Source organism: Pinus tabuliformis, chromosome X (assembly GCF_031772625.1).
Source record: "Pinus tabuliformis cultivar Carrire ecotype Pingquan chromosome X, CPIR1, whole genome shotgun sequence".
In the NCBI taxonomy this organism is placed as follows: domain Eukaryota; kingdom Viridiplantae; phylum Streptophyta; class Pinopsida; order Pinales; family Pinaceae; genus Pinus; species Pinus tabuliformis.
This window is the reverse complement of record NC_142308.1, coordinates 1,680,466,909-1,680,482,103: the sequence shown is the minus strand read 5'-3', so window position 1 is coordinate 1,680,482,103 and position 15,195 is coordinate 1,680,466,909.

The window sequence follows — 15,195 nt, the reverse complement described above, 5'->3', positions numbered from 1 at the left end:
TTTGAGCATAGTTGTAGGGACTCCGTGTGAAGATCTCCGCACCGACAGAATGACTCGAGGGCGAGTCACGATGTTTGTGTTGGGGGCTTGTTGGTCATGAAATCCCCCCCAAGGCATGTTTTGGGGCTTAAAGCCCAAGTTTTGACCAAGTATATTGTAAAGACTCCACGATTTGTGGGCGCGGAGCGCGAAGTCATAATAGAGTCACAAGGTTTTCCGCCCTTGGTTTTGTAATGTAATGTTGGTTTGAAAGATCCACCCATGGTCTGGGGACCATGGGATCGTATAAATAGAGCGAGGCTCTAAGTGTATAAAAAATATAAATTAATCAAATAGAAGCATGATGAGTCTAAGGGATTGAGTCGAAGTGTAAAGTGTGTCTTTTGTTCGTAGAGTAGGAGAAGGCTCTGGAGCTGAGTGCACGAAACCCTGTAGCTGAGTGTGCAGGATAGGTCGAGTCTGTAACCATGGGAAGAATTAATAAAAGAGAAGTTATATCTTATTTCTGTGTATCTTTTCCTGTCTTATGTATCATTGGGTATGAATTGCGAGTTTACTATTTATTTGCTACGCAAACTCATATGGATGTGTTGTATAAATAAATATAACATAAGGTACCCATTTACACGAAGATAACTAACTGGTGTAAGAAGATAAGTAAGATCTCAAGTGTGACTTAGGTAAATAGTGTAGATGGTTGCTCTAGTAGCGTGGAAGCCACACAGCCCCTGGTTAGGGCTATGCAAAGGCGAGTACAACAGGAAGCAAGGGACAAGGACGTGCGCGAAGTAATCTGCGCGAAGCTGGACCAATTCAACCTCTTAGACATCTCAAAGGTGCAGAAACCTGGTTCCAGCACCCCCCCATACTGCTTCGAGTGAGACCTCAGTCCGCGCTCCATGGAATGTTACCAAAAGGGCCAATATTACAGGGATTTGTTTGGCTAAATAACTTTGAACCTGGGTCAAGCCCCAACAAGCCAACAGTGAGATTCCAAGTGGAATAGTTGAGTGGCCACCAATATCCACCTAGATCAAAATCATCATCCCATACACATGTCACCTCTTCATTTAATTTCATTTTTCCCCATTTGTTCCCATTTACCCATAAAACCTCGTTTTTATACTAAAAGCTCACTTATATGTTCAAGTTTTTGAGTGTTCATCATCACATCTACATCTGCTAGCTCATCAATTTGGACTCTAGCATCATCCAACAATATCCGAGTATTTATTCGTTGTGTCTACCCCACTTAGCTATTCACAATGTCAAAGAAAGTTTCTATGTGTTGATGCCTCGAAAATCACTACAACAACATGGGGGAAAACCACCCAGTCAGGGACTTGAATATTGTCCCTTATCCGTTTGGATTAGTGGCTCTAACTGGTTTAACTAGGTCCAGTTACTTTCTCTCAATCTCCAATGACTTAAAATATGACTTTCATTCATCACTGGCGAAGAGACATCAGATCAACCCTCTTGCTGATTAGGCAAGAAAGTGATCCTTAGGATAATCTGGGGCTCAACCAAGCCACGACTAAGTTATGACTTACAATTAGCCTAACTTATTCTAACCTAACTAACTTTGTGGTATTAAGTTAATATTAATTGTTAATCTTATATGATACTATGATAATGTTATCACTATGAAACTTGTTAGTTTAATACTATTTATTAATCCTAAAGTAACGCTATGCTAATACTACACTATCATTAAAGTAATGTTAGGTACTAAAGTATTTCATATTTATCTCATATGTCAAATCTAAATTAATATATCCTACGATATTATACTAATTCACTAATTATACTATATAAAGAAATATACCTTATACTATACTAATACTATTCTATAATAAAATCACTTATACTATAATATATTCCTAAATATCACTAATATAGTTCTAACAATAATACTAAATATTTAATCTAGTTTATTATAAGATTATAATATATATATGATAAACTGTAAAATGAATGTTAATTAAATGAAATAATGTTATTATTATTCTAAGGAAACATTTAATTAAAATAAGATCAAGTTAAATACACTACTTAATTAAAATTAAAATTATTCTAATTCCTTTAAGTTATTATTATTTATTGAAAGTTAATGTTACAAAACTAACTAGTAATTAGTTTGCTAAAGTTAACTCTAATAGGATAAGAACAATAATTCCAAATGTGTTAGTCATTAAAAATTAATAAATTAATATACAATATATTACATTAATCCTCATGATTGATTTTTTTTTAGTGTTTTGAATAAAGATTAAAATCAATCAAGAAGTTTGATTGATATAAGGGCTCAATCATGCCACTCAAGACTAGGATGTTTGCCTCTAAAGAAAGAGGACTTTATGCAAAATTAATTTGCAAATGCAAAACTAATTTAAAAGGAAGATCCTATCTCGAACTAGAATGGGATAGCCCTCTCCTAATATGAGAGAAAATTAAATAAAACAAGGGGAATAACTAGTTTATGAATGAATTCACCATGTGGTTTCCATTAACTAAACGAAATAGTTCATTTTAAGTAATGGAATAAAAAACAAAATACATTTGTGATTAAATGATAAATAGTTATCATTTATCTTCAATGAATTCAATGAATTCATTAGAGATTCGATCTCATTCTGCTGAAGATAGCTCTCATTAAAGCTTCAACAACATATCAAAATTGAACCAACAATAACCTTAGGTATGAACAAGAAATATTATTTAGAATAAAAATTGAAATCAATTATAAAATTTTGACAGAAATATAAAAATTCAACATTCTGATAATAGTACACAAGAATGAGAATTTATTTAAAACAATGCCAAAAGTTTTACAAAATATGCCGTCTTTAAGAATTTCAGACCTGCTAAGCAATTAAACAAAGCCAAAAACCCTATTTCATTCTCTACAATCATTCTCTCTGCGCAAAACAGAAGTGCATAAGCGCAAATTGAATCAAGAGTAGAAAATCCCCTCGGCTGGAACGCAACTCCTCCTGTGCTTGGATCTGAATTGCCCTTCCCCTTTTTTGTTATGATAGCCTCGTCTCCTTTTATAAGTAGTCAGGTAGTTTTTCCTCCCTCGATCTTAGGCTTCGAATCCTTCCATTTTAACCTTGTCATTGTTTGCAATTGAGAAATCCTTCTATCACAATGATCCTGTAAACAAACAGAAAATCTTCAATGAGATTGATACGACCACAAAACCACAAAAGTAAAAATATAAATAATCAATAATAAAACGTGGATCTGGGATCAAGGGGGGCATGTATTTAGCATCTCTGCACATATGTTGGGCATGATCTCCTCGTGTTCTTCACATCATTCATTTCTTTCAATCCTGTTTGCATTGACACTAAGTAAATAGTTTGGCGGAAAATTCTGTGTCTCGGAAGAAATCTGGGATCAACGTTCCATAAGAAAACAACTGCCAGGCAAAATTCGATGTGTTGACATTGAAGAGATGGCACGTTGCACTACGATTTCGCAACTAAATCCCGTAGGATCCACGTCTCTGCAATCAAAAAATAAATAAAATCGTGTTTAGTTTAATAATATCACAAATGTAGTTTTGATAACAATTTCCAGGGAATGCCGCTCTGCCTCTTCTGGCCTATGATGTTTGCTTTCAAAATATCTAACGCTAAATTATTGCGTGGAACCATTTTGTTCTTTCTGCGTAGTTGTCCTTCCTCTTGTATGCCTAGATTTGCACATAAAAATTGCCATGTGGAGCTATGTGGTGCGCCCTGAAATTCTGTGTTTCCAAAGATAAAGTCAACAGCTTCAGAAAATACCTGCAATGGTCACGAAAACAGAGAATTAAATCTTGGCATGAAAGTTGTAATCTGCAATTGTGACGATATGTGTGAATGTGACGATATGTGTGAATATACATCCGTATGATAGGTTGATTTTCCCAGAAAATGTGGTGATGGGATGAAACATTTGTGCTACGTTGAACCATGAAAATCGCAATAGAACTCTTTCAGTTAAACTCTCAGTGTATAGTTGTATTGCCGTAAAGCAAAGTGCGATAGGTGGATTAAAGCACGCTCCAAAGCTGATATTTTGCCTCAAAGTTTGGCAATTAGTTTGACATCAACGAAATTCCCGTGATTATTTATTAATTTCCTTTTTTAAATTGGCGTGCGATGTCTTTCTTTGTGACGATTCACACAACTGGATCTAGAGATTATGATGGCTTGTTTAGGTTGCAGAGCCACGTGGGAGGTGTTAGTTGCGGTTTGTTTGCTCACTTTGCAGCAATTATCCCACATGCATCAATTTTGTATAAGATACGTCGCGTAAGTATGCAACGTATTTCTCTGTGCATCAAAGAAATAAGCGGTTGGTTATACGTTGTGTTGTGTTCCATTTACCAATTTTTAGTATTCGATATTACAATGTGAATTTATAATTTGATATGATTTGTATAAAAACGTTAATGTTTTGGTTATATTTTTAATATATATATACAATATTATTTAAAATGCTTTTTTAATCAATTTATTATTAATCACATTATGTACAATAATATTGTTTATTATCCATTTTATTTTCAACCAGTGTTTATTTACAATGTATTATAATATTCTCGACTAATTAAATTATATTATATTTATAAAACTAAATTAATTAATAATTATATTTATTTGTTATGATATATAATTTGTGTTAAAATTTATTTACAAAAATGACTAAGTAATGATTAGTCAATTTTATCAATGCATGTATTAAGTCATGTAGTTGAAGAGAACTAAGTAACACGTGATCAAATGTGTGGTGATGTGGCCACTGAAGGTGCCATATCGCTTTATCGTGACCAGTGATGGAATATGGTCATGATCATAAAAGCTAAACACCAAGCAAACAAGGAGCTCATTGCAACAACCAACTCATGATCAACCCCTGAGAAAGCCTCAAAGTCAAGCGGTTAAAACACATCCAATCTTCAAACAAGCATAATTCGCAAACAACTAATCCAAATGAGGTCAAACTAATTTAGCTAGATAGATAGAGACACGTCGAACTCATTTAGGCCATCCAAATTCTCATAATCCAATAATAATATTACCAAATGATCAGTTAAAAGGCTCCCCATGTGATATTTAAAAGTGAAAAAACAGGGGGGGGGGGGGGGGGTTACCACAACAATGGCAACACACAAGAGAAGAACCAGTTATCTCTGATTAAAGATAATGAACTTTGATTTACCCAAAGGTTAAAAATAATGGAGTTCATGAAACTGTCTAACAATAAAACATCTCCATAGGTCCCACATAAATAGATTAAGTAATATGAGTTTGAAAAGATAATTACTCAAAACATATTCGAGTAAAAGTCATGAATCCAAAATTAGGAAAATTTCTTTTAAAACTACCTCATATTAAAAATAGAAGCAGGTATAGATAGGAGTTTTTGATAAAGCATATATCCATTTTATGATTGTCTCTGACATCGCTTCACTACCAACGAGCCTGAACAGTACCCCAACGAAGTTGTCTTTTATGCCATACAAACCTAGTCCTGCTGCCAGCTAGCGTCCATAGCCCTGACGGGTTTACTTGTATTTCCCATGCATCCTCTTTAATCACTCTTTTGATAATCGCATTTGCAAGCTTTTATTTTTATGATGTATTTGAGTGAAAGAGGTGGGATGCTAATCGAGATTTATGTTTAATGGACATAATATTTTCACAATATTTACTCCAAATTCTTTCTCTAGAACTATCAGTTAGAGGCTTTCATGTGGAGGGGTGGGAGGGATTCATTTTGTTAAACTCAAATCAATTCTTTCCTTGTAAAATTAAACTATATCACTTTAAAAGGATGTGTGCTCCTCCATGAAAAATATTTGAAGCAAGATAGTCTTATGGTTTCATAAGGGTATGCCTTTAATGATAAATGAAATTCACTGGAATAGATAGAGTTAAGAGATTTCCCATTTATGAAACCAGAGTTGGATTAAAAATTCCTCTAGCTAAAAGTTAATAATATTACTAAAAGAATATGCACGAGGATTTTTTAATGGATTGAAAAAGATATATCGTGAAATCAACTCCATGAAAAGGGGCGAAAAAATAAAACAAACCAAATCAAAACGAAAAAGTTGATAAAATCAAAAGCATGGAATCAAAATGACCCAAACAAGATGATGATGACTTGACATAAAAGCATTAAAATTGTGTTTATAAATATTCTTCAAGTTGAATTATCTTCTTGTTTAAAGAGTTATCGTGTTCCTGAGTTTATTAAAAATGAACTAATGATGAGTTGTGATTAACAATTGCTTTTGTGGGTTTTAACAAGGATAATTTTCCTTAATCATGACTTACTTTAAAAACATATCATAACAATGATAAGGGAAATATCAGATTAAGAAAAACTCCCTGAACAAGTCTTTAAATACTTCTCCTTTAAGCATTTTGTTTTCATCACAACCGTCTTATTCACAAAAGTTGAACTAATACAAACCTGCAAAAAGGACACCAAATATAAAAAAGAAAAACAGAATGGGAACTTAAACAAATTGAAATAAAAACAAACAGATGATAATAATGATACATACCTAAAATAATTCGAGAAATAATTTACCTCATAGATGTTCGTTTTCTTCCATGTATCTTTTACAAATCATCTTTTATTCAAGCTATAAAACAAAAAAGAAATTTAAACTATTCCTAAGCTAATCAAAAAATATTATGGCTACGTAAGATCAAACTTCCAATGTAACCAAGCAAGTTCCTTATTACCTGTAGAAATATACATCATGTACATTAGTAACAAAAATGCAACAAATATCGAAATATTAAAAGAAGAGTTATGTGCATATATTGTTAATATATTTACAAAAATAATTTTTTTTGCAATCACCCTTTCTTGAAAAATTTCCTCCAACCAAATTTCTAATGGATCGTAAAAGTATGGATGAATATTCATTAGAGAGTGAAGGAGATTAAATAGGAGAATGGATGAACAAACATTAATGTTATGTACATAAGTGAAATTATGAACTGAGTCATCCAAATGACCTTGAAATGAATTCTTAAGGGGATCATTGGATAAGTGAGGTGATTGGCACAATGATGAGTTTATATTATCAAGTGTTTGAAAAATAAGTGTTGATTAATTGGATTTTGAACTCTATGCACTTTTAATGGTACACTCGATAAGTATTTAATGTTCGTTTCTTCAAACTACCAACAATTAGTATTTTCCCTATGGTTAAATGACAATTGAGACTGATTCACAAAAAATTCCTTCCCACGAGTTTTGATTTGAATGATATAATCATTAACAGTGTAGACATCAACTTGTGGAAATGATAAAGGCTGAGATCAAAGATAGGAAGTTTAGAGTCGAAAATGGGAAGGGAAAGGTCATTACAATTTGATGCAATTTCAAAATGAAATTCTTCAATGGTAACATTGGTAAAAGGAAAATATTCATTTTGAAACATAAATGAGTTATGAGAAATATAAAAAATTGATTTTGATTATTTTATCTTCTGCATAACTATGATGAATATAATGACTGAAATTCTCCTTTGGAAAACATTTAGATCCATCAAAATTATTAAATTCAAATTTAAGAGAATTATCAAAATCATGAAATTGCAGTCTATTAATAATTCATTACCCCGATTAAATTTTTGTGACAGTTCATTACTAATGATTTCTAAAGTAATGATTTTTAAATCGTATCGTCAAAAGGAATCAATGATGATTTAACAAAAGAAATGTCCTTGCAAAATAAATCTGGGTAAAGGTAGAAATAATTGTTTGAGGAGATGAACTTGAAATATTCTCTATCTGAACATGTTTCATACTCATCTAAACAACTTTGAGATTCATGCTTTTGTAAAACATTTTCATTTTTCTGAGAATGAATTTGTAATTGAGTCTAGTCAATAGCATGAGATAAATCAAAAGTATCATTTGTACAATGCACATCATTTTCATTAATAATTTCCACTTGTTGATTTGCTCAATTATTAGTAATAGTGGATTCATTTGAATTGTCAGCAACATTATCAAGAGGAAGATTAAGATCAATAGTAAGATGTAGATCTATGCATTGTTTATAGATTGTGCATTGTTGATTTGATTTAATTCAGACATGCTATTTAAAATGGATAGATTTTCAATTACCAATACCTTTTCCTCACAGGGAGAAGGAAGAGAAAGGGCTTCTTCTAACCATTCTATAAATTCCTCATTTGTAGGTTGATTTTCATAATCAAATTTTAAACATACCAATTTGAATCTGAGAATGAAATGAATTAATTCTTTGCTTTCTAACTTTCTCAAATTTTCAATTTCTTCACATACCTGATCATGATTACAATTTGCAAATGTATGAAGGAATATTGATGCGTACTCATCCCAACTGTGGATCGAGGAAACCAGAAGTGATTCACACCAATGTTTAGCAACTCCTGTAAGAGTCACGATAAAAATCCTACATAAGACAAGTTCATCAAGATCAATTGAATCAGAAAAATCTAAGCAAAATGGGAAAATATGTTCAAATGCAGAGGTATTACCTTCACCATCGAATTTTACCTCCGTCAAGCATTTTGTGATTTCGATCGGAATGTTAGAATTCAAGCGTTGAGGGATACAACTCCAAACAAAAAGTTTAGTATGAGTCATCTAGAAAAAATAGACTTTATTATTCAAGACTCAACAAATACACTTTTCAGAGGCCCTCCTTCTAGCGCCAAAAATGTTGATGCCTCAAAAATCACTGCAACAACATGGGGGAAAACCACACGATTAGGGACTTGAATACTGTCCCTTATCCATTTGGACTCCGACTGGTTTAACTAGGTCCAGTTACCTTCTCTCAATCTCCAATGAATTAAAATATGACTTTCATTCATCAATGGAGAAGAGACATCAGATCAGCCCTCTTGCTGATTAGGCAAGAAAGTGATCCTTAAGCTGATCTGGGGCTCAACCAAGCCACAACTAAGTTATGACTTACAATTAACCTAACTTATTCTAACCTAACTAACTTTGTGTTATTAAGTTAATATTAATTGTTAATCTTATATGATACTATGATAATGTTATCACTATGAAACTTGTTAGTTTCATACTATTTATTAATCCTAGAGTAACGCTATGTTAATACTAGACTGTCATTAAAGTCATGTTAGGTACTAAAGTATTTCATATTTATCTCATATGTCAAATCTAAACTAATATATCCTATGATATTATACTAATTAACTAATTATACTATATAAAGAAATATACCTTATACTATACTAATACTATTCTATAATAAAATCACTTATACTATAATATATTCCTAAATATCACTAATATAGTTATAACAATAATACTCAATATTTAATCTAGTTTATTATAAGATTATAATATATCTATGATAAACTGTAAAATGAATGTTAATTAAACTAAATAATGTTATTATTATTCTAAGGAAACATTTAATTAAAATAAGATCAATTAAATATATGACTTAATTAAAATTAAAATTATTATAATCTCCTTAAGTTATTATTATTTATTGAAAGTTAATGTTAGAAAACTAATTACTAATTAGTATGCTAAAGTTAACTCTAAAAAATAAGAAAAATAATTCCAAATGTTAAGTGTTATTGATTAAAAATAAATAAATTAATATACAATATATTACATTAATCCTCATGATTGATTTTTTTTAGTGTTTTGAATAAAGATTAAAATCAATCAAGAAGTTTGATTCATATAAGAAGTCAATCATGCCACTCAGGACTAAGATGTTTGCGTCTAAGGGAAGAGGACTTTAGGCAAAATTTATTTGCAAATGCAAAACTAATTTAAAAGGAAGATCCTATCTCGAACTAGAATGGGATAGCCCTCTCCTAATACTAGAGAAAATTAAATAAAACAAGGGGAATAACTGGTTTATGAATGAATTCACCATGTGGTTTCCATTAACTAAACGAAATAATTCATTTTAACTAATGGAATAAAAAACAGAACACATTTGCGATTAAATGATAAATAGTTATCATTTATCTTCAATGAATTAAATGAATTCATTATAGATTTGATCTCATTCTACCCTCTGAAGGTAGCTGAGGTAGCTCTCAGTAAAGCTTCAACAACATATCAAAATTGAACCAACAATAGTGTTAGATGTCAACAAGAAATATTATTTAGAATAAAAATTGAAATTAATTATAAAATTTTGACAGAAATATAAAAATTCAACTTTCGAGTAATAGTACACAAGAATGAAAATTTATTTAAAACAATGCTAAAACTTTTTACAAAATATGTAATCTTTAAGAATTTCAGACCTATGATCTTAATGCCTGCCATAGTGCTAAGAAATTAAACAAGGCCAACAACCCTATTTCATTCTCTACAATCATTCTCTCTGGGCAAAACGGAAGTGCATAAGCGCAAATTGAATCAAGAGTAGAAAATCCCCTCGACTGGAACGCAACTCCTCCTGTGCTTGGATCTGAATCGCCCTCCCCCTTTTTGTTATGATAGCCTCGTCTCCTTTTATAAGTAGTCAAGTAGTTTTGCCTCCCTCGATCTTAGGCTTCGAATCCTTCCATTTTAACCTTGTCATTTAATCCGTTCACATCCAATTCGTTGTTTGCCATTGAGAAATCCTTCTATCACAACGATCCTGTAAACAAACAGAAAATCTTCAATGAGATTGATACGACCACAAATCCACAAAAATTAAAAATTAAAAATAATCAATAATAAAACGTGGATCTGGAATCAAGGGGTGAGATCTGGAGCATGTATTTAGCATCTCTGCACATATGTTGGGCATGATCTCCTCATGTTCTTCGCATCGTTCATTTCTTTCAATCCAGTTTGCATTGACACTAAGTACATAGTTTGGCGGAAATTTTGTGTCTCGGAAGAAATCTGGGATCAACGTTCCATAAGAAAACAACTGCCAACCAAAATTCGATGTGTTGACGTTGAAGAGATGGCGCATTTTGGCAACTAAATCCCGTAGGATCCACATCTCTACAATCAAAAAATAAATAAAATTGTATTTAGTTTAATAATATCACAAATGTAGTTTTGATAACAATCTCCGGGGAATGTCGCTCTGTCTCTTCTGGCCTATGCTGTTTCCTTTCAAAATATCTAATGCTAAATTATTTCATGGAACCGTTTTGTTCTTTCTGTGTAGTTGTCCTTCCTCTTGTATCCCTGGATTTGCGCATAAAAATTGCCATATGGAGCTATGTGGTGCGCCTTGAAATTCTGTGTTTCCAAAGATAAAGTCAACAGCTTCAGAAAATACCTGCAATGGTCACCAAAACAGAGAATTAAATCTTGACATGAAAGTTGTAATCTGCAATTGTGACGATATGTGTGAATATACATCGGTATGATAGGTTGCATTTCCCAGAAAATGTGGTGATGGGATGAAACATTTGTGCTACGTTGAACCATGAAAATTGCAATAGAACTCTTTCAGTTAAACTCGCAGTGTATAGTTGTATTGTCGTAAAGCAAAGTGCGGTAGGTGGATTAAAGCGCGTTCCAAAGCTGATATTTTTCCTCAAAGTTTGGCAATTAGTTTGACGTCAACGAAATTCCAGTGATTATTGATTAATTTCCTTTTTAAAATTGGCTTGCGATGTTTTTCTTTGTGACGATTTACACAATTGGATCTAGAGAATATGATGGCTTGTTTAGGTTACAGAGCCAAGTGGGAGGCGTTAGTTTTTTTTGTCAGAGAGAAAAAAGCAGTATGGACTATATTGAGGCAATATAAATGCTATCCTAAGGTACAAATAAGTGGAAGACTATAAAGCAGGACATTTGAGAAGTTCAGATGTCAATGCAGTTCTCTGACCAACATATCCATTCACATTAACAGCAGGATTAGAGAATAGAAAGGTGCATCATAGAAAAAACCAGTGTGAACATATACAAAAAACAACCATGATCCGCATTCGGCATTTAATTCTATGCACAAAAAACCATAGCCAAGGATCGGGCCCTATCTAATTTGCCAGCGGGTTTGAAGATGAGTCGAAAAAAGCAATGATGCTTTGCAGAATGGAACTATAGGGGGCTTTGGAGTCTTGCAAGATTTTGTGATTCCGCCACTTCCAAGCGACATGATGACAATGAGAGAACGTCTTGGCCCCTTTTGACAACGCCACCATTCAAACGCTGCATGGATGGAGACAAAAACAATGTGAAGAAAATAAAAAAAAGTGGCCAGTTCATACCAGATATGTTGAGAGGAGTTGCAATGGAAAAATATATGGAGATTTGATTCTTCTTCTGATTCGCACATCGAGCATCTGCTTGGGCCATGCCACGTGGAAGATGTTTGTTTGCTCACTTTACAGCAATTATCCTACATGCATCGCACTATGATAAAATATGTCGTGTAAATATGCAACGTATTTCTTTTTCCATCAAAGTAATAACGTGTTAGTTACACATTGGGTTGTGTTCCATTCACCCAATTTTAGTATTCGATATTACAATGTGAATTTATGATTTGTATAAAAACGTTAATGTTTTGGCTATGTTTTTAATATATATAATTAATGCTTTTTTAATCAATTTATTATTAATCACATTAAGTACAATAATATTGTTTATTATCCATTTTATTTTTAACCAATGTTTATATACAATGTATTATAATATTCTCAATTAATTAAATTATAATATATTTATAAAACTAAATTAATTAATAATTATATATATATATATAATTTGTTATAAGTAGAACTTCGACGTAAATCACATAAAGAGAGACATTTGTCGACGCGTTTCGAACCAACCAGTGTGGCTCATCGTTAGGACAAGTTGAAGAAATAGATCCAGCTTTGCATGCTAAATAGTCTGAGTAGAGCCTCCAACGACTATCTTCATCAACAGCTAATTTTGACTTAGGGCTAGTAGTCAAAAAGTCAAAATGATAATTAAAATCTATTTACAAAAATGACTAAGTAATGATTAGTCAATTTTATCAGTGCATGTATTAAATCATGTAGATGAAGAGAACTAAGCAACACATGTGATCAAATGTGAAATGTGTGGTGATGTGGCCACTGAAGGTGCCATATCACTTTATCGTGACCAGTAATGGAATATGGTCATGATCGTAAAAGCTAAACACCAAGCAAACAAGGAGCTCATTGTAACAACCAAGTCATGATCAACCCCTAAGAAAGCCTCAAAGTCAAGTAGTTAAAACACATCCGATCTTCAAACAAGCATAATTCGCAAACAACTAATCCAAATGAGGTCAAAAAACTTTAGCTAGACAGATAGAGACACGTTGAACTCATTTAGGCCATCCACATTCTCATAATCCAATAATAATATTACCAAACGATCAGTTAAAAGGGTCCCCATGTGAGATTTAAAAGTGAAAAAATGGTGGGGTTGTGTTTTACCACAACACTATGGCAGGATCAGCAACCCACATTCCCCTAATGGAAATAGAAAGAGACAAATTTGACCTTGCTTGCACTCTAAACCTTATGAATTTCCATCAAGACATTTTAGATAGCCCATTAAACTCCCCTATATACTTTGCAGTTGTAAAATCAGGGCTATTTTCTTCCATTATCCCTCAGACATATTCTATCCAGAATTTATTACTTGTTTGGTCTCTTCCCTGTATCCTAAGAAAATTTTTGATGATGAATTCACTAGGGGAGAATATTTTCCAATTTTTTGCCTTATTAATTCAGTGGGCCCTTGATTTTACACCCTCATAGAATTATACTTCCTTTTCTGAAGAAACCATAGTTTTTGAGTTCCAAAACTTGTCTAGGGAGAATTATGCTAAATTGTCTTTCCACTTCATGCCAGTTGGACATGTTTTACCTCTATAACCAATTGTATTTCCCCTAGATAGTTTTCATGAAGATTCTTAACTAGTTTTGCAGGTAATTGCCAGGGTTTTGGGGAGAGAAAATATTTCTACTATTGATTATGTTGTTATAGGATTCTTTAATTTGGTCATGCACCCTGGAGTGGCTCTTAACATACTAGCTTTCTGGGATGGTTTGGTGAATTTTCAATTGTCAAATTGAATCTTACTTCTTGTTTTAGATTTCCATCTTTGTTTATTTACTTGTTCCTCTATGTCCATGTATATAAATTCATGAATTTAGGCCTGGACATAATGGATTTGCATAAAAAGAAACAGTCAGTGATAAAATGGGCATACATTGTAAGAAGTCGCCCCGACCATGTGGGTTTTTCATATTTCACTACCTCTTTTATGTCAGTTGTCTACTTAATTACAAAAAACTCAGTTCCACCATGCCTCTTGGGAAAACCCCAATCCCTTTTACAACTCAGCAATGATGTCAAAGTGGGGGATTGGTTCCAATTTAAAGATTAGGTTGAGATTAGATTATATGGAGCAGAGGTTTCCCCTTACAGGCTCCCTTCTTTTGTACCAATGAGATTGTCTGATTTGGAGTTCATTAGAAAAAAATTGAATATGGATCATGTTCATTTTGTACCAAAAAAGAAGGGACATTTATTCAAGTTTCCTAGAACTGTTGGGCCATTTATTGTTAATAATAGACAAGCTATGAAAGAAGTTGAGGAAATGCTTCAAGATATGTATCTTCAGCAAGGAGATAAATGGCCATATGATCCTCATCAAATTATTTCAAGGAGAAGGGCGGATAATCCTTATGCTCCTTATATACATGAACCAAGACCAGAAATTGAAAAATTGGCTAATGGTGGTTAATTAGAAGCACAAAAGGGAATGGAGGTTGAAACTCCTCACCCTGCAGAAAAAAAGGATTAAAAAGAGGAATTGAAGAGATCATTGAGTTGGATGGTGAAACTAGTCATAGTTCCCAAAAACCAAGTTACATGAGAAAGGATAGGATTATGAGCTTCTAGTAGAAAGTTCCTTTATTGCAACTAGTTTCCAATTACAATTGGGAGAAGTGATATGCACACCTTCTTCTCTTGTGCTTGAAAATAGTGAACAGAGCTCTTTTTATATTTTGAAGGAGTTATATGGTAAAATTCAGGAAAAGAACAAGAAGATTAGGGAAAATGTTGTATCTCATCTCAAATCCAATCAGTATTAGAGTACAACACCAGGTTGTTATCAACCTTGGATTTGGAAAGGAATCAACTTAAATTGTCCTTTTCTCATCCATATGATTTGAATGTCTCCTCAGCAGCGGGT